The following is a 21,160-nucleotide window of genomic DNA, read 5'->3' as shown; positions in this document are numbered from 1 at the left end:
CAATGGAGGAGAGAGAATAGGAAGAACTACACAGCCCAAGGTGGAAGAAGGGCTATTTATAGCCCAAGAGCAAATATAACCGTTGGGGAAAAAGTTGGGCTGAGTCAACCATCGAGGAGGCCGGTCAACCGGGCCTGGGGCCGGGCCGTCCGGTCCAGGGCCCGGTCAGACCGGGCCACAGACCGGACCAGCCGGTCCAAACCGGTCGATAGGCCGGACCTCGAGGTCACCTGGTTGGCGCCCGGTTGCCGCCCGGTTGACCGGGCCGAGCGCCGGACACCCCGGTCTGCAGGCCGGCTGACCGGTCGGCAACCGGAACTGCTGGCTCTTCGTTTGGAGCTCGGTTGCCGCCCGGTTGACCGGTCGGCACGCCGGGCAGGCCGGTTGAGAGGCCGGTCCGACCGGGTCCCTGACCGGGTGAGCAGGAAAACATGTTTATACAAAAACTGTGATAACTAATGCTCCCGAACTCCGATTGACATGAAACCAATTTTGTTGGAAAGATAACGACGAATAGAACCCCAACAAAAACTGGAAATATGGAGACTCCTCACATAACATTTTTAGATGATTTTAGAGAGGGAGTCTCCCACCGTCAAGAAACGGTGAAGACGTCCAAACTCGAAAACGGAATAGAAGATGCATTCCGTTTTCGATGAACTTGGGCTTGTTGTAAAGCTAGCAACAAGCTCAAGAACCTCACACAGAGAAACACCACGAAGCAATAAGAATATGCAAAGTATGCAAAGGATTGAGCTCCCTAAGACGATGTGATCAAGTTACCCAACCGAAAGCCCCTCTTGATAGTGCAGCTATCTATCCTATAATCCGGTCTCCCATCAACCACCTCGAGACCGGTAAAAGGAAAATCTATCAAGGTCATACCTTTGCCTTGCGCATCCCGCTTGATCTTGATGATAACACTTCACCCTCCACTCAAGCCGGAATGCATCACTTGGTCAATGTTGCTTCATGTATACTAACAAATGCTCCCCCATACCCTAAGATGGGAAAGCTCCATTGATGCACATCTTCACATGTCCATTATCACCAAATGGACGGCAAGCTTCAAGTATGTGATCCACTCAAGATGCTCAACTTGAACTTGCCCAACTCAACCTTGTATCTTCTCATACTCTATCATACTATCTTGAGGTATATAAAGAATTCTTCACTTGGAATCAAGCTCTCAAGATCTTGATCATTCATTGCTTATCTCATTGGATAGAGCATGGCTAATATTGAGTTCCACATAAGAACTCCATCTTCATTTCTTCTTCTTGATCATATCACATATGTATCTTCAAATCGATGATCTTGATGCCAATACACAAGGTATATCTTTATCTTCATGGCATCCATACTTAAATCCAACACATGGAGAACAAGTAGTACCTATGGAATATTCCTTCATATAAACTCAATGAAAATATTAGTCCATAGGGGTTGTCATTGATTACCAAAACCACACATAGGGGCAATATACCCTTACAATCTCCCCCATTTTGGTAATTGATGACAACCACAATAAGAGGGTTTATATAATGAATATTAGTGACAAGTACGCAACTTATCCGAGAATAAGTTGTATACAAGAGGTTGTATTTGATATGGTCAAGTAACACAAAGCTACTAGCCCATATCAAAACCGGCTCTACTCACACAACTACAACAAATGCAATGGATGTGAGTAGAACCAATATATAGAGAGAAAACTCCCCCACAATGTATGCACGTGTGATGAACATGAATTCATTGCATACATTGTCAAGATTAACCTTTGGGATAGTTTCCACTATATATATACAACCAAGCAAGACATATAAATATGGAATGCATGAGAGGCAAAACACCTAAGTACAAACCAAACTTAAGTATAAAACCATTCCCTTAAACCCTCTAAACTTCTCCCCCATTGGCATCGATTGTCAAAATGGGTGAAAAATTTAGAAGGCCAATATAATGTGAGTTCCTCCCCAAAGTGTGCACTTCTCATAATTTGAGTGGAATCAAATGCACATATCCAATGATGAATACTTGAAGGAAGTCAAACTATATTGAGGATCAAAAGATTGCATAAAGATAACATGGTGAAGTGAGCTTCAACAAATAAAGCAAGCAATCAAAGATCCAATTGGACAAACAAAGATATCAAGATAAGAGAGATATAGTGCTCTAAAAATAAAATAAGAAAGCTCCCCAAGGTTCGTGCACAATTTATAATGGTTGCATTTGAATGCAACATGCACAAACATGGAATCCTCACTCCCTATCTATCATTTAGAACACAACTAAGATAAAGTGAATATGCTTATCAAGAACAACTTGAGTCCAACAATTACGAGATATGAGTGCATGAAGGAAAACAAATAAACCAAGCACTCATAAATCTTCTTTACCAACAACACTAAAATCAAAAGGATAAGAAGATGGTTGGCAAAGAACAAGGATATCAAGGTGATGGATTAGCCCTCTTATGTATATGAGTTTCTAAAGTGGACAAAGTGGTCCATAAAGAAACATGCACACACGAGAGGTTAATAAAGTAAATAAGACAAGATATCCAAGATGAAGTCATAGAATATACCAAAGGATGTTTGCTTAAAAAGCACATATAGCCTATGGCTCCAATTTTCACTTATGGTATATGAATGAGCTTCAACCAAGTAAAATCTCAAAAACATCACAACCAACAATAAGGGAAGTAAAGCTAGTTGGAGTGTTTCGAGAAAAGCAACAAGTATCATAATTACGGATTTATTTCGCAATTTCATCAATATTGCACATAAGAGTTCTTTGAGGAATTGATATGCAATAAATTGCTAGAGGGCATATTTGGGATAGGTGAATCATAAACATGATTTATATATATCTATATATCCCCATCATATGCATCTTCTCAAATTACTCAAGTGTACAATAAGAAGTTTTCTTTAAAAGGATTTTTCAAGAACCTCAATATTTTCGAAATAAGGAATTTCATGCCAAGAAGCAACCTACAAGAGGTTGGATGATATATGAGTATGCATGAACAAGATACTTGTTACCGAGATAGCAATGGCTTGATGTAGAAGATAAGAGTTCATCGATCATCCTAGCTTGACTCCAATTCTCATATGGTGATAACTCCTTCCTTATAGATGAGACAAGCCTCCATTGCATCTCCAATGTACCTAAAACATCATTCAAGTACATCTTGGCCCCCAAACTTATTGGGTCCAAGCATGGTTAGACAAACCACAATATATAGGACACACTCCATATAAATATGTGCATATTTAGATGAAATTTGAATTTCATGCACATCTTAGCCATTTAGGATTTGATGGAGTATACCCTATATAATGGATCAAACAAAGCAAGCATGCTACAAATATAAACAAATTACATATAAGCACACATAAAGACTTTAAAGATCCAAGAGAGATATACTTTGGACAAAACACCAAATGAATCGAATAAGGCATAAATGTGTCACCAAACAAATTTGTTGTCCAAATTATACCAAAGACGCAAATCACAAAAGATTTGTTCAACAAAGTTCAACAAATGAACTAAGAAGAAACCATTGAGCATAAAAGATGAAATAAAGCAAACATGCTCAAGGATTTATCTCATTCAAGCAAATAAATCATGTAAGAAAGAATGAGATAGCAAACTCCCAAAAAGAGCAAGGTTCAAACAAATAAACCAAACCCTCCACATTTCTCACAATGGCACAATGTACCGTAAGGAAAAGGTTTGTCTTCCAAAACAAACACTTGATGTGAATCAAGAGAATTTGTCAAAAGATTTTTCAAAAGGACAAGGAAGACACGTGGGAGAAACAAAGATTTCTTGGAAATAATATAAGGAAATAAGAAGCAATCCAAGATGAAGATGATCCATGAATTCAACCACATACAAGGTTGTCAATTGTCAAAGACAATGAGAATATTGGAATTAACTTCCGGTGGTATATTTCAACAAAGATAGTAAGGATCAACTTCACAATAAAAGGCATAGGATAAGTATATAGAATCAAGCACTATGCACGGATGAAGATTCTTGATAGCTTCAAATAGTCAAACAATCACGCACGGCAATGATTAGAATAACTTGAAGCAAACGGTGTCCCAAATAAGATATAGAAATATGTATTTGAGGGAAACCGTACCAAGAATTTCTTACTCAAACAAGAACCCATAAGATGAGTAATAAAAGATTTTTAATAGGAGTGGAGCTTGTTTGAGTAAACATGCCACCTAGGAACATGATAGTTAAGAGAATCAACTCTAAGTGGCATAACCTCATATGTTCGCATTTTCTAGGCTTGTGATATGTACAAAACATATTACTCCCCCATAATGCGATAAGTCATTTCTTCCCAAACAAGAGGCAACTAGAATTCAACTAGAGATGATTAATGGATATTTAGAATTTGAATTTCTCATGAGTATGACACACCACATAGTGACTAGATAATCTTGCAATATCAATACTAAGTGGTGATACCCATATACACACATTTTATAGAGGAGAGATGCACAAAGCATAACACTCCCCCAAAATGGGATGTTCCATTAATCACTCAAAGAGAGCCAAATAAGATATCATCAAGATGCATTAGGCTCAAAACAATACACAAGTATATGATGAGTCAAACAAGCATACTTGAATACACAAGATAGGCAAGTAAGATACAACATATACAAACACATATTTGATACAAAACCAAACATGCAAAGGGGCAAGTAACTTACAATAAACATGGAGATTTGAAGCATAAGTTACCGCAAGGAGGAACATTGGATTATGAGATATAGATGATAATCCATACGACTTGGCTTGGTCAAAATATAATATATGAAGATCCCTTAATTCTTCATGAAGTGGCCAAGTCTCCAATGATCTCCACATGCACCTATTGATCAAGTTTGAGATTGTTGGTCCCCAACCAAGTTGGGTCCTAAGAGATTAGTCACAATAGGCTTGGCAACCCAAATGGTTCTTTTCTTGAAACCACTTTGAGTTCCAACAAACTTGGCAAACACATTGCCATTCTTATCCTTCCCTAGAGAATAATCATTATCAACAATTATAGGGTTAGATAAGGTACCACCTAAGCAAGAAGAAGCAAAGTGCCCCTTCTTACGACATAAGTAGCAAGTGTTCCCCTTTTTCTTCTTTATTGATTTCTTCTCTTGGGGAACAATATCTTGATTCTTCTTGGGAAGTGGCCTATCTTCAACTTGAGGTCGTGCATGAGCTTGACCTTTACCTTGTGGCCTTTTCCCTTGTTGTTTCTCACTCAAGTGCTTCTTCTTCAATGGGCATGATCTAACATGGTGCCCTTCAACCTTGCACTTGAAACAAACCAACTTGGCCGGATCCTTGACTTTGTCTTGGCCCTTCTTCTTGTTGTTCTTGTTCTTGGACTTGATCTTGTTATTGGAGTTGAATCCAAGTCCACTTTTGTCATTGGGGGATTTTTGCACACTTAGCATCTTGTCAAGTGTGGATTTCCCTTCATGACACTTTTCCAAGTCTTTCTTCAAAGAAAGGACTTGAGCCTCGAGCTCTTTTATTTCCTCTACATGGTTAGTAGAAATACAAGTACTAGAGGAAGTAGAAGCTTCATCGTTAGAGCAACAAGGCAAAGCAAGTAATCCAACACAAGGTGTATCAATAGTTTGACTAGATGGATTACAAGGACTAGCACATGAAGGTATAGCATTTGTAGTAGAGATTGTGCTAATGTCCACATGAGGCTCACAAGATGTTACCTTGATGATACAAGCCTCATGAGCTAACTTTAGCCCATCATAGGAAATTAGAAGGTCATCATGAGAGCCCGAGAGCTTTTTATGACTTTCTTCCAATTCCCTATAATTGCTAGTTAGCAACTCAAGTTGAGCCCTTAACTCAACATTCTCCTTTAAGATAGATGCTTCACAAGAAGTAGAGTTAGTAGCACAAGCATCAACAATAGTTTTCTCATTTTCATGCATATAGGATTCAATTTTTTGTGTAAGCATGAAATTAGCATGCTTCTCATCTTTTAGCTCATGCTTGAGGAGAGTGAATCTCATTTCCCCATTTTCAATATGGGACTCCAACTCCACTATGGTTTCCCTATATTTATTCAAGGTATCCATAGAGTGTTCGAGATAAGCACGAGCTTCTTTATTACCACGAAGAGAAGCATATACCATTGCCATATCATGCACCAAGATATTGTGTTCTTCATCATTATCATCATCATCACTCTCATCATTAGAGGATGTGTTAGGAGTCAAAGTAGGAGATACCTTTGGTCCATTTGCCATAAGGCACATGTGCATACCGGAGGATGAAGATGAAGATATTCTTGAATCCTCATTTGAAATCATGTCTTGATCCATAGAGTGTTCGGTTTCCTCTACAATGTTAGTCAACAAGCAACTAGAGGAAATAGAAACATTTTGATTATGGGAGCAAGACAAGGCAAGCATATCCTCATGAGATCTATGTAAGCAATTTACACATGATATGCAAGGACTATCAACACAAGCATGTAGATTATTTTCAATGCTAGATGTGTTTAAGTCCAAAGAGGAAACATTGCAATGAGATAGAGATGAAGAGTCATCACTATTGAGCACAATATCAACATCGCAATTTCCCTCACCACTCACCATATCATTACCTTGTGTCTTGCAACACGTTGGTGAAGTGGAAGAAGATGATGAATCATCACGGCCGGAGGTGGAAGCAACTTGGAACTCTTCATGATGTGAAGGGGAAGAGAGCTCCTCGGAGTCACCACCGACCAAATGAGAAGTGGACCCACCAAACATTTCTTTAAGCTTGATCCACATCTCATGAGACGACTTTCGCTTTATATATATCAAGAACCTACGAAAATCGGGTCTCAAAGAGAATAAAAGCTCATTAGATACTTGAGCTTCAAGATGTAAGTTTTTCTCATCCTCTAAAGATAGATTTTGAGGATCCATCGGAGGAGAAAAACCTACATCTAGAAATTGCTCAATGTTTGGACACAAGGTCCGAAGTTTACAAAGCAAGCAATTTCGCCACAAATGATAATTTGTGCCAACAAAGATAATTGTGTCATTGTGCACTAAATTACTAGCCGACATCTTTACTCTCAAGGCGGTGAAGCCTTAAACAAGGAGAGACCTTGCTCTGATACCAATTGAAAGATCGAGATGTCGCCTAGAGGGGGGGGGTGAATAGGCAATTACAAACTCTTGCGGATTTGTCTTGTAAGAATGCGGAATTAAACTAACGTTTAGTTTACAAGCACAAACCCTAAATATGCTAAGCTCAACTAAGTGTAACAATGGCAACTAGAGCTAAGCAAGATAGGCACAAGATATATGTAGCACAAGGCTAAGCAAGATAGGCACAAGATATATGTAGCACAAGGCTAAGCAAGATAGGCACAAGATATATGTAGCACAAAGCTAAGCAAGATAGGCACAAGATATATGTAGCACAAGTGATAGCAAGATATATATATACTTCAAGCACGATGGCTATCACAAGGAAAAAGAGCTCGGGTATAGAGATAACCGAGGCACGCGGAGACGAGGATGTATTCCCGTGTTCCCTTGCTTTGCAACAAGGTACGTCACGTTTGGAGGAGTGGAGGTCCCACGAAGGATTCCCCGCGCCACGAAGGCTCACCCTATTCTCCGAACCACACCCACGAAGGATAATGGCCCTTTCCTTATGGTTAGCTTTTCCTCCGCTCCGGAGATGGCAAGCTCCACAACCACTTCACAAGCTCCACGAAGGAGAAGCCCGGGCCTCTTCACAATCTTCTTGAAGAGATCACCGGAGCACCAATCACCAAGCCAACTAGGAGGTCTCCCTCCAAGAGTAACAAGCTCACGGTCTCTCACTCGAACTAATCGTGGTGGAGAGCTCAACACTATGCAATGATGCAAAGCAAGAACACTAGAGGTGTTCAAGTCCTTCACCCTCAAATCCCACCCAAGCAACAAATGCTAAGATGAGATTGGAGAGGAAGAACAATGGGGAAAGTCAACAAAAGACTCCAAGATCTAGATCCAAAGGGTTCCCCTCACTTAGAGGAGAAATGGATTGGTGGAAGTGTAGATCTAGATCTCCTCTCTCAAATCCTCAAATATGAGCAAGAATGGTTGGAGGAATCAAGGGGAGAGCAAGTTCTTCAAATGCAACAATGGAGGAGAGAGAATAGGAAGAACTACACAGCCCAAGGTGGAAGAAGGGCTATTTATAGCCCAAGAGCAAATATAACCGTTGGGGAAAAAGTTGGGCTGAGTCAACCATCGAGGAGGCCGGTCAACCGGGCCTGGGGCCGGGCCGTCCGGTCCAGGGCCCGGTCAGACCGGGCCACAGACGGACCAGCCGGTCCAAACCGGTCGATAGGCCGGACCTCGAGGTCACCTGGTTGGCGCCGGTTGCCGCCGGTTGACCGGCCGAGCGCCGGACACCCGGTCTGCAGCCGGCGGACCGGTCGGCAACCGGAACTGCTGGCTCTTCGTTTGGAGCTCGGTTGCCGCCCGGTTGACCGGTCGGCACGCCGGGCAGGCCGGTTGAGAGGCCGGTCCGACCGGGTCCCTGACCGGGTGAGCAGGAAAACATGTTTATACAAAAACTGTGATAACTAATGCTCCCGAACTCCGATTGACATGAAACCAATTTTGTTGGAAAGATAACGACGAATAGAACCCCAACAAAAACTGGAAATATGGAGACTCCTCACATAACATTTTTAGATGATTTTAGAGAGAGTCTCCCACCGTCAAGAAACGGTGAAGACGTCCAAACTTCGAAACGGAATAGAAGATGCATTCCGTTTTCGATGAACTTGGGCTTGTTGTAAAGCTAGCAACAAGCTCAAGAACCTCACACAGAGAAACACCACGAAGCAATAAGAATATGCAAAGTATGCAAAGGATTGAGCTCCCTAAGACGATGTGATCAAGTTACCCAACCGAAAGCCCCTCTTGATAGTGCAGCTATCTATCCTATAATCCGGTCTCCCATCAACCACCTCGAGACCGGTAAAAGGAAAATCTATCAAGGTCATACCTTTGCCTTGCGCATCCCGCTTGATCTTGATGATAACACTTCACCCTCCACTCAAGCCGGAATGCATCACTTGGTCAATGTTGCTTCATGTATACTAACAAATGCTCCCCCATACCCTAAGATGGGAAAGCTCCATTGATGCACATCTTCACATGTCCATTATCACCAAATGGACGGCAAGCTTCAAGTATGTGATCCACTCAAGATGCTCAACTTGAACTTGCCCAACTCAACCTTGTATCTTCTCATACTCTATCATACTATCTTGAGGTATATAAAGAATTCTTCACTTGGAATCAAGCTCTCAAGATCTTGATCATTCATTGCTTATCTCATTGGATAGAGCATGGCTAATATTGAGTTCCACATAAGAACTCCATCTTCATTTCTTCTTCTTGATCATATCACATATGTATCTTCAAATCGATGATCTTGATGCCAATACACAAGGTATATCTTTATCTTCATGGCATCCATACTTAAATCCAACACATGGAGAACAAGTAGTACCTATGGAATATTCCTTCATATAAACTCAATGAAAATATTAGTCCATAGGGGTTGTCATTGATTACCAAAACCACACATAGGGGCAATATACCCTTACAGCCATATACCCAGCTTCTGGTGTCTTGGGGATAATATTCCCTCTTGTGTCTATCGACATAAAAGACATGTCGAGGTTTTGAACCAAGTGCTCTCTTTCTCCTTCGGGTATATGTTGCAACCTTGACCTTGCTCTATTTCGAGCTTCCCTGTGGCTATCTCCCGAGGTTCCAGATTGTCGACTCAGCTCTGCCCTTCGCCTGCTTGACGCAGAGGCTGCCTCTTTTCTTCTATTCAGGGCAGCTGTCTGTTTTTCCAACTCTCTTGCGGCCCGTGCGAGCCTATATTGATATGCTTGCAGTTCTTCTGGCGTGGCTGTTGTAGCCATTGGTTCTGAGCCATCCATAGCTCTTGCGGCTCTGTCCCATGCTGCTTGCGGGAGTTGAACTCTATCACGAGGCTCAGACCCGATATACTTGTTGCCTAGACCTCGTCGTAAATCAGAGGGATCGACATATGGATTTCCCAAATCGTCGAAAGCCTCAGATGTTTCCTCCTGATCGCGGCTTCGCTCTCCGATGGCATAAATCTGATGGTATTTTCTATTCAGATCTACGCTGGGTTTGGTGACACCATCATAAAGATTGGTGAAGATCTTGCCCACTGTAGTGGATTTGTCGATGAAGTTGAAGCTGTCGACACTGCTCGAGCCATCGCTTATATAGGAGTCTGCAGATGACTCGAAGGACATGTCGCTGAAGATCTTGGCGAGCTTTTCGCTTGCCCTGGTGCTGATGAAGCGTGGCGATGAAGTCTCCTCTTCGCCTGACTCAGTCGACGATGTTGAGTTCGAAAAATCGGAATCGACCGCCGAAAATCCCGACGAAATCGGAACTTCGAGACGATACGTTCCCTCTTTCTCGACGCGAAAGTGGAATCTTCCGAACGTCATCTCCATAGGCTCCTCCGATACGCATATGCATCCAAACGGGAGGGCGGGTGAGGAACAAAATCGACAAGACCAATTGCGATCTATTTACCTCGATCCATCGCGTTGCTTGCTGTTGATGAAGTCGACGATGTTGAACGTGCCATCGAGATCAGATCCTTGACGCCTCTAATTCCCACAGACGGCGCCAATTGACAAGGGATTAACTTGTCAATGCCTACGGGTTGTAGACTAGGGTTTCGTTGGAAGTAGAGGGCAAGTAGATCTCGAAGGTTTCAGCCGAAAAGTACTCGACGATTATGAAAACTAGGGTTTGAGAGACAATGATTCGATGCTTTCTTTGTCCCTCGACTCCCCCTTATATAGGAGGTGGAGCCGAGGGATTCGTGTTGTACAAGTTACAGAGTCCGGGAAGGTTTACAACTCATCCCGCAAGATTACCAACACCACCTCTATTACAATTCTAACTTTCCTTAACATCAACTTGGGCTTCCGAATCTTCATATTCTTCGGGTCGTGGGCCTTCAGTAAACCCAGGGTACTATCTTCGGCAGGCCCATTGGGGATGCCTATGTCACCGTGACACCACTGCCAAGAGAGGGAGGCATGCATGACACCCACCACGACGTACTAGCGGTCGTGTGCCTACTGATGGTACCTCCTCTGGAAGAACCAAGTCGATTCCCAACAGGAAGAGAGATAAGCATGCAGCACAAGAAGAAGATGAGATCTTGCCAACATATAATATTGGCGATGTACAAGTTGGGGCATGGAGAAGACTTAGAGAGTCCAACCCCTATCGCTTTGCGGAACCCACTTACACAGGGGGAGATCGCTTTTTCTGGACTAAGACACAGCAGAGGATGTGGGAAGAGTACTATGACATCCAAGATCACATGAAGAATGGTACCTTTGTTATGCCCAAGGCCATCAAGGATGTTCTTGCACTGCATGAAGACACCAAGTTTCGCTTTGCTGTTGAGACCTTGAAGCGGATGGGGTTGTATGAGCTTATGTGCCTGATGCCCACTGATGAGTGCTACTGTCCGATCTTGGTGAGGCAGTTTCATTGCACATTCTTTTCCATGATGATGCAGCTCGGACTATGACTTGGATGACTGGCAAACAGAAATACACTTGCAACTATCTTGATTTCGGTGAAGCCCTGGGGTTTGGTGGAGGTCGTGCTCGTGGTTTCAAGATATACTCTCAGCAGAAGTTCACCAAGGGAGACATTGCCTTCTGCTATCCTTCGAATCCCACGGCTGGACCTCCCACTATTTCTGGCATGTACTACTCCTACCTGCTACTTGCCAAGCTCTTCCGTGAGACCCTCATCAGCAAGTCCGGCGATACAAGTGAATGCCGTGGCTATCATCTAAACTTGATGTACTACTGCCATCCCGAGTACCGGAAACTCATTGATGGGTGTGATTTCCTCTACTGTGAGCTGCGGCGATGTGTTCGCGAACGGATGACACCTAACTTTGCTCAATATGTTCAGCTGGTCATCAACAGGGTTGTGCCAGCACCTCTCAATACGCAAGGTGAAAGGGTTAGGATGGGAGCATTCAGGGTTCCTATCCAAGGTGACAGACCAGATGTCCCTGAAATGATGCCCTATGAGCGCCGGTCCAAGGAACGCAATGACCCTGCTAGCTCCAGCTACTCTAGCCGCCCACAGCATGGTGTCTCACGGTTCTTCTCTAGCTTATGGCAGATGTGCAAAAATACCAATGATGTTGCACACCAAAGTCTTGCCTTGAAGCAAGAGACGAGGAGGCGCCAAAATGAGTTCATGTCTGCTAGGAATGCACCTGTTCCTCCTCCTGGTCCTGAGTTGGAGCCCGTACATGCACCTAACTGGGAGATGCCTCTCCTCACTGATCAGATGTTCCAGAACTTTGACCCCTCCTTGTACACCTTTGGTGGTCCTCCTCCTAGGCCTGCTCGTGTCCCTACTGATGATGATGCTGAAGAGGATGAAGGTGATACTGATGCGCGTGATGATGGCGAGAGCTCATACTCCGTTGGGCATGAGTTCTATTGATGGGTGCGCTAGCATCTCTCCTTTTTTTCTTCGCCTTTTTGGTGTTCCGATGCCAAAGGGGGAGAAGAGAGTAGAGTCTAGGATTCACGGGTGTTGCTTTGGATGTCACAAGCCATGGGTGTTGCTTTATTTGATTCTTATATGGCTTGTGCTTCCTTGTTTTTTATCGTTTCAAGAACCATTTGCTATTTTAAGTAATTCGTGTATGGACATGTACCTATATGCTTAAACTCTACTATATGTGCTACTCTATGCTAGGATGATTATGTGTGTTATGCTTATATATCTTGATATGCACATCTCCATACCATGCTTGTTTCCTAAAGATATTGGGGGAGCTTCTCATGTTCCACAAAGGTTGCACTTTGAATTCAAACGCAAATTCTCCAAGTGCACACCTTATGGGGGAGCCGTCTCAATATCTTATATGGAATCAAGGTTTAAAGCTTATCATAATATCTCTATGCGACTCTAGCTCGGTTTGTCATCGTATACCAAAAAGGGGGAGATTGTAAGGGTATTTTACCCTTATCCATTATTTTGGTAAGTATGACACCGTGCTAGTGTATTTGGTCTAATACATGTCTACAACATTATCCCCAGGTATTAGCCAAAGAGGTTTAATGGTGTAACAATGGAACAAGATGGCAATGGGAGACCCCCCACTTCGACGAAAAGTCAACAAGGTTTTCCCAGTGCCTGGCCGGTCCCAGACCCGGTCAGACCGGCCCTGGCACCGGACGGCCCGGCGGCAACCGGATCCAGCGCTTGTGCCATCCGGGCAGAATCCAGTAAAGGCTGGGCAATCACCCGGTCAGCGTTCGGTCGCCAGCCCGGTTTGGACCGGCCCATCCGGTCCACGACCCGGTTGTACCGGGTTCCAGACCGACCATCCCCGGTGCCCAACCGGAGTTTGCACTTCTAACATCCGGGCATGATCCAGTAAGCTCAGAACCTCGTCCGGTCAAGACCCGGTCCCAGCTCCGGTTGAAATCGGCAGTCCCGGTCACAGGCCCGGTCTAACCGGACTGTGCGCCGGCCAGTCCGGCGCCAAATCCGGTCGACCGGGTTCCTCGAGGAAATTGATGATGTGGCAAGTTGCAACGGCCAGATTTCGAAGAACACTATAAATACCCCTTCTCCTACCTTGGAAGGGGTAGGCACTACATTACAAACTGTTCTTGAGCTCTCTCTCTCTCTTACTCCATTACTAGAAACACCAAAAGCCTCCAATCTCCCTCCTCCTCCACCCAAACTCAAATCCCTCCGGGGAATCACTAGAGGAGGACCCAATCTACTGTTCTACCAAGCCAAATCTCATTCCCCCTTGTATTCATTGAGAAGCTTGCTTCCTAGGGTTCCTTGGAAACCTTAGGTGGGCAAGAGGAGTCCGGAAGCATCCGGGCTGTGGATTTGCTCCGGGCAAGATTGTGAAGGTTTGGAGGCTACCTCAAAGTCTACCACAAGTGAGTGAGCTATTCCTTCGTGGGATAGGCTCCGGAGAATAGGGTGAGCCTTCGTGGCGTGGGGAATCCTTCGTGGGACCTCCACCCCTCCAAACGTGACGTACCTTGTTGCAAAGCAAGGGAACACGGGAATACATCCTCGTCTCCGCGTGCTATCGGTTATCTCTAACCGAACTCCTTACTTGTGATTTAACTGGCTGAGAGAGCCTTCGTGCTCGAGATAGTTGTATCTTCATATAGGTTGCTTCACCTAGTTTGCATTAGGCTCACCTTTATATTCCGCAAAGCCTAATATTGCAAAGAAAGAATTAAAATCTGTAGAAACCTATTCACCCCCCCCCCTCTAGGTTTACCATCTCTATACTTTCACGCCCCCCGAACACCTCCACACAGCCACCACCGCCGACCAGCTCCCGCCACACGCCGCTCGCAGAGAGAGAGGCGCCCGAGCTGGCCCGTGCGGGCCTAGATCGGGCCCGCCAACCTACCGGACCAGGGAACCAGGACCCGCCTCCTGGAGCCGCGGGGACCGGCGCCGCCGCCGCTGGTCGCCACGCCGTCGCAGCAGGAACAGCGCCGCCGCGCCCCAGCCCGCGCAACGCCCCGGCTCGCCGATTTCGGCCCGCGCCGATCTCACCACGAGCGCGGAGGGAAGGGGCCCGCCGCCGCCCACAACCAGCCTTTGGCCGGCAGCGTCATCCGGGCGGCGGCGAGGGGAGGGAGGGGTGGGGGCAATTGATATGTCATATGCGTTTTATAGTTTTGATTTATTTAGAAATCTCAATTCTTGCATGTTGAGGCCACATGTTTCACATCTGCTTGCTTGACCTTTAGCGATGGCGAGATTAGAAGTGTCGCCTCGCTCTTCGAAAAAATAATTTTATGAGACCTAATCCACATATACACCTGCGTGGACCAACTTCAACAACCAATACGTTGTTGGGAGACAGGGAGGAAAACAAAAGAAATTTAGTTTTCTACTTTTAAATATGAACTAACACGCATATGACATATCAATTGCTAGAGTTGGTCCACACATATAAATTTATGGACTAGATCCCATAGAGTTATTTTGCCCGCACTCATCGCATCATACTACTCGGCCTATGCAAACAAACGATACGGCGGACCAAGTCGTTTCAACGTGACTTGTTATTATGTGGAACTTAAATATTTCTTATATTTCTATCATTAACGAGCGCAGGAGGAGATTAAGCCATTCTGGGTGCATAGGTTAGTAAAATTTTCACCCATGCTGGCGTGTAATTAACACATGTCGTCTTGACAAGCTATTGCAATTTCCTTTTTCATGTGCCACAATTGTTGTTTGATGTCGTGTGTACCATACCTTTTGTTATGTGAGGATTGGCAATTTTATTTTATTAAACATTTCACTTGATCGTTTATCAATTGTTGGATCATTCATTCGTGGTTACAAATGGAAAATAGGTTTTGTGCCTTTCCCAATGGCAATAAAACCACCCTCTCCTAAGGCTGGTGCCAACCGGGGCGGGAGGGGAGGCGGTATCGCCCGGCGGCGGGCGGGAGGCGGGCGGGAGTGGGGCGGGACGGGAGTGAGGGGCGACGGCGGGGGCGAGAGACGGGGCGGCGCGCTGGCAGAGGGGGGCGAGAGGCGGGGCGAGAGGGAAGGGCTGAGGTGGCGCGTTCTGATTGGTCGTTGGGGTAGCCGTTGAGGTAGCCGTTGCTGGTTCAAAAAATCCGAAAAAACCCCAAAAATTCATCCCCACCCCCTATAAATACCCCCATATGGTTTCACTCATTCCACACCTCACTTCATCAGCTCCACTTTCCATTTCCACTCCTCTCAACACCATGTCTTCGTCTAGCAGCAGTTCGAGCGAGGGAATGGAGGGTGATATGATCGAGCAGTTCCAGGAGGAGTATGAGGAGGAGATGCTCAACGAGGAGGTGGTGCCAAGATGTCGACGCCGCCGAGAGTTCATCAGGCGTGATTGTCTGGGTGCCCACGATCGGCTCTTCGAGGACTACTTCGCCGACGACTGCAACTATCCTCCGAGCTACTTTCGGCGAAGGTATCGGATGAGGCGCTCCCTTTTTCTGAGCATTGTGGATAGATTGGGTGAATACTCTCCGTATTTCACCCAAAGAGTTGATGCTCTCAACCGTGCTGGTTTTTCTCCCCTACAAAAGTGTACTGCGGCTTTGCGTCTGTTAGCTTATGGAGCCGCTGCAGATACGATAGATGAGTGGCTTAAGTTAGCTAGACAAACTTCATCAGATTGTCTAGATAGATTCTGTGAAGGCATCATTGAGTGTTACGGGGAGACGTTTTGCCGTCGCCCAACTGTGGAGGATACTCAGCGGCTGTTAGCGAAAGCCGAGGAGCGTGGCTTTCCGGGCATGTTAGGGAGCATCGATTGCATGCATTAGAAGTGGAGGAACTGCCCAGTGGCTCATGCTGGTCAATTCACAAGGGGAGACATCAAACACCCTACCATAATCTTAGAAGCCGTGGCGTCGTATGATCGTTGGATCTGGCATGCCTTTTTTGGAGTGGCCGGGTCCAACAACGACATCAATGTACTCAACCAGTCGCCGTTGTTCACTGATGTGCTTAGGGGAGAAGCACCCGTAGTGAACTTCACGGTGAATGGACACGAGTACCACTATGGTTACTACCTTGCCGACGGCATCTACCCCTCCTGGCCGGTGTTCATGAAAGGTGTTACTCTTCCACAAAGTGAAAAGCATCGAGTGTTCACTTCTGCTCAATCAGCGCATCGCAAAGATGTCGAGTGTGCCTTTGGAGTGTTGAAGGCTAGATTCAACATTCTAGCAGTTCCGGGACGCTCCTACTCGAGGCGTACTCTTGGATTGATCATGCGTGCATGTGTCATTCTGCACAACATGATCATCGACGATGAGCGTGGTACAAATTTGGACAACATCTATGAGACAGTTGCTTCAAATGTCGGCCCTGCAATACACCACCATGCACCACCAAGCCTAGCAGCCAGGATTCAGATGGACACCGAAATGAGGGAGTCACCGATGTATACACAGCTCCAGCATGATTTGATTGAGCATGTGTGGCCTCATTCCTAGATTATGTAATTTTTTCAAATTTTTATGTAATCTTTTCAAATTTTTATGTAATTTTTTTTATGATGTAATTGGTAACAATTTTAGTTCAATAAAATAATTTCCTTGCATTATTTATATTGTTGTAATGTGAAAAAGAAATCCTGATGTTGAAGAGAGAGAAAAGCTGACGTGGAGGAGAGAGAAGTAAAGCTGGCACTATAGCATGTGCATTGGCACCATGGGGTGAGAGTGGGGTGAGAGTGGGGTGAGAGTGAGGGAAAAAGCTGACGTGGCGGGTGAGAGTGTTGTGGTGCATTGGCACCAGCCTAATCGGCATAGCTACTCCTACGTCCCATCTAGTGAAAGGACAGGGACATCACCGGGAATTGTTTGTCTGAATACCATGTTTGTTGTGTTAGAGCATCCCCAGCCGTTGGGGCTCCCCAGGCCGAAATCCGGCGTTATTTAGCGCCGGATGGATGTATTTTGTGGCCTGGGGAGGCCCATTTTCCCAGCCGCGAGCCCATGGTCGCCTTCTGACGCGCACCCACCGCGTGCATAGCGACGGTGCAGTCACCGGGTGTCGAGGGTACTCCTCGCCAATGCCCTCCGATCGGGGCTTAGGTTTGATGGAATCCTGTAGGCTGACACGAGACATCGGTTCACAGACAAGCGTGGAGAGCGATTTACCCAGGTTCGGGGCCCTCGATGAGGTAAAACCCTTACGTCCTGCCTGTCTGTTCTTTGATTATGAAGATAATGGGTTACAATGGGGTGCCGAATAGTTCGGCTGAGATCTAGGCGAGATTGCTATTGCTAGGGTTACCTAGCTCTAAGCTTTTCCTGGCTAAGATTGCTAAGATTGTTCGTGTCCCTCGGCAGCCCCTCTCCTGGCCTTTATATAGGAGGCCAGGTCTCAAGGGTCCTAACCGAGTACGACTAGGTTTACAGTACTTTTAGGTCTAATCTTTCCTTGTTCGTTCGCTTCCTTGTCTTGCCCGTCAAGGAATCTTCTGGTGCGCCGACCTAGCGGCCCATCACGCCTTCAGGTATCTTCATGGGCCTCCAATTAGTCAATACCGGATAGGGCAACACTGGTTACTCGAAGGGTAATGCCCACGTCAGTAGCCCCCGAGTGTCTAGCCGAAGATTATTTGGGTAGAGACTTAATGCATGTCTTCTCCTGATATTCTTCTCCTTCATTGTTCTTGTTCATCTTGAATCTGCTTCACCTTCTTTTATCGGGTGCGCGTCAGCGCTCCCGATGGGAGTAGCCCCCGAGTCTAGGTACGGATGCTTGCAATCCGTGCGTAGACTCAAGTTGTTCTACTCGAATACTTTCTTCTGCCGAATTTTTCGCAGATCTCCATAGGTCATCCGATGTACTTTATTTACGCAAAGGATAATGAGTAACGTGCCCAACCTTTGTTGGTTAACTGCCGATGGCAAAACAACGTTACCCTACACAGAATCAAGTCCCCGGGCATGATCCTGGAGTGCAAAAAACTTTTAACGGGTGTGCACCACGTCCTCCCGATGGGAGTATTTATCGAGTCTGGGTACAGACTCAAACCTTCTTCCTTCGACTGCTTATTCTGTCGAGTCTTCTTTTATTGGGTGCACGTCAGTGCTTCCGATGGGAGTAGCCCCCGAGTCTAGGTTCGGATGCTTGTAATCCGTGCGTAGACTCAAGTCCTTCTTCCGATGACTTTTCATGTTTCCTTCGAATGCTTCCAATTTATGACGTCATTGTTGACGTGTAACTGCTGCGGGCTGATTTGACGGGTCCTGACCTGACGGGCTTGCCCTAGCTCTATGCAATCAGTTTTTTAGGGCTTAACCACTACACGCGTAACGATCGAGGTGGCTCCTCGATTTTCGCACAATCGTGGACGTAGTGGGCCGCCGGTTCCTCCCCTTCCTCAAGCGCCACGTGCTTACTTAACTCTTAACTTCTCCTCAAAATCTCCAAAGGGCAAAAAATTCCCAATCTTCTCCACGGTTCCCGCAGTATCTCCTCATTCTCCCTCTTCTTCCTTCCTTCGCCATTGACGCGCCGCCACCACAGCTTTTTCAATCTTCCTCAGATCCCACGATGGTGAAGAAGAAGAATCCTGCCGCCGCCGCTAGCTCCACCAACGGAGGTGCCGCCGCCAAGTCCTCCTCTTCTCTTCTGAAGGGGAGCGCTCCGGGCGCCCCTCCCCCAGCTCCGGCGCCGCCAGCGCCGCCATGCTCAATGGACAAACCTGGAGACTGGGTAGCATCAACCGTCACCAAGCGTGATGAGAAGAGATCCCGAAGCCTAGGATTGATATCCTCCGATGCAGGAGATGTGATTCTTCCAGGTGCGATTTCTCGGCCTGATCCTCCTGCTGGATTTACTGTGATGTTCTTATCTTTCCTTCACCGAGGCCTTTCGCTCCCCACTCATGGATTCCTCCTCCATCTCTTGCGGACGTATGAAATCCAATTATGGCAACTTACCCCCAACTCAATCCTCCATGTTGTTGTGTTCATCACCCTTTGCGAGGCGTTTTTGGGTATTGAGCCTCATTTTGGGTTGTGGAAGAAGATCTTCTATGTGAAGAGATACAGCAGTAGTAATGGGTACTTTGTCACCGGTGGAGTAGGTTTTGTTGCTCGCTCAGAAGTAAATTACTTTAATTTCCCAATGAGAGAGTCTGTGCAAGGATGGAGGCTGAAATGGTTTTACGTTAAGGACTCCTCGTCACCCGAATGTCGGCTCCCTTGCTATGCCGATGTTTCTGAGGCCAAGCCCAAGAACTCTTGGAAGAATATTCTCTCAGCCGACGAAAGGGCTTCAGCCGAAGAATTATTTGCCAAATTCCTTCGAATCAAAGAGGCCGATGGCCAAACTATGATTGGTACAGAGGTGGCAGCGGTATTCCTGAAGCGCCGAGTCCAGCCAGTCATGGCTAGAGTTCACCCGATGTGGTTGTACTCAGGTCCAAAGGATGAAACCAGGATCAATGCTGCCGATCTATCAGAAAAGGAGTTGCTTGATGAAGTCCGTCGCCTTACTTCCTTTAACCAGGAAGATTCGATTCCGCTGATCTCTTCTTATGCTCCCCTTGACGTTGATCATCCACCATCAGGGGTATTTTTCTTTCTTCACATCTCTACTATGCCTTTTTTCTTAGCCGACATAATTATCTATGTTCTTACTTGTCATTTTTCTTCGCCAGATCCCCATGGCTTCTGATAATACACGTGATTCACCGGATGATACTTCTGAGGGGAGAGGCTCCTCAATCCCCGTAGATTTTCACATCACCGAGCAAACAGGTCTAGAGGATGAATATAATGGTCCGATGGATCTCGAAGTTGCCCACACTGACCTTCCCTCCTCAGCCGATAACACTTGTGTCGCAGACGGATCAGTGCGTAATGTCGACACTGATCATGATGCTTTTGTTGATGCAGCTGCGGAAGGGGCCAGAGCTTCTCCTGCGAAGAGATCAACCGGCGGCTTTGCCGATGAAGATGATCTCTTCGACATGTAAGTAGTTCTTTTCCAAAAGTTATACTGTGCCTTTTTACTTTTCATACCCCTTTTATAATCATAGTCAACTATTCACCTTTGCAGCGACGAGGGCTTTATCGAGCCTCCGCCTAAAAAGGCCAAATCTGATGCTGCCTCGCCGGTCGTGGTGGCTTCCGAAGCTTCGGCTCCTAAGGCTGTCCCCATGGCTCAAGCATCGACTGCTTCTTCCCTTTCCAAAGGGAAGGATATTTCTCCAACTGCTGCCACTGCGGCTCCTTTTTCTGTAAGTCCTCTTCTGATTGCAATACAGATTTCTTGGAGCGTGCCTTGTTTAATTGTTTTTATTTCTCTCTTAAGGACCTGCGAGGAGTTATTTCTTCTCTGGAGGTTTTCGCCTCCCGATTCACTTCTCTAGAAGCTGACAAGGCTCGGCTACAAGAGGAAGTCGAATCTTCTTCCTCGAAATTGGATGGCGCAGTCAAGATAGCTGCCGCGGCTCGCCAAGAGGTCGA

At 45.8% G+C, this 21,160-nt stretch overlaps 1 pseudogene; it reads left to right on the top strand.

The window, feature by feature from the left end:
* The first annotated feature begins 15,943 nt into the window (after positions 1 to 15,943).
* LOC139831430 (uncharacterized) lies at positions 15,944 to 17,164 on the top strand (annotated as a pseudogene).
* The last annotated feature ends 3,996 nt before the right edge of the window (positions 17,165 to 21,160 follow it).

Source organism: Lolium perenne, chromosome 5 (assembly GCF_019359855.2).
Source record: "Lolium perenne isolate Kyuss_39 chromosome 5, Kyuss_2.0, whole genome shotgun sequence".
Lineage (NCBI taxonomy): Eukaryota > Viridiplantae > Streptophyta > Magnoliopsida > Poales > Poaceae > Lolium > Lolium perenne.
The sequence above is the reverse complement of the archived record's forward strand: the minus strand, read 5'-3'. Positions and strand labels throughout refer to the sequence as shown.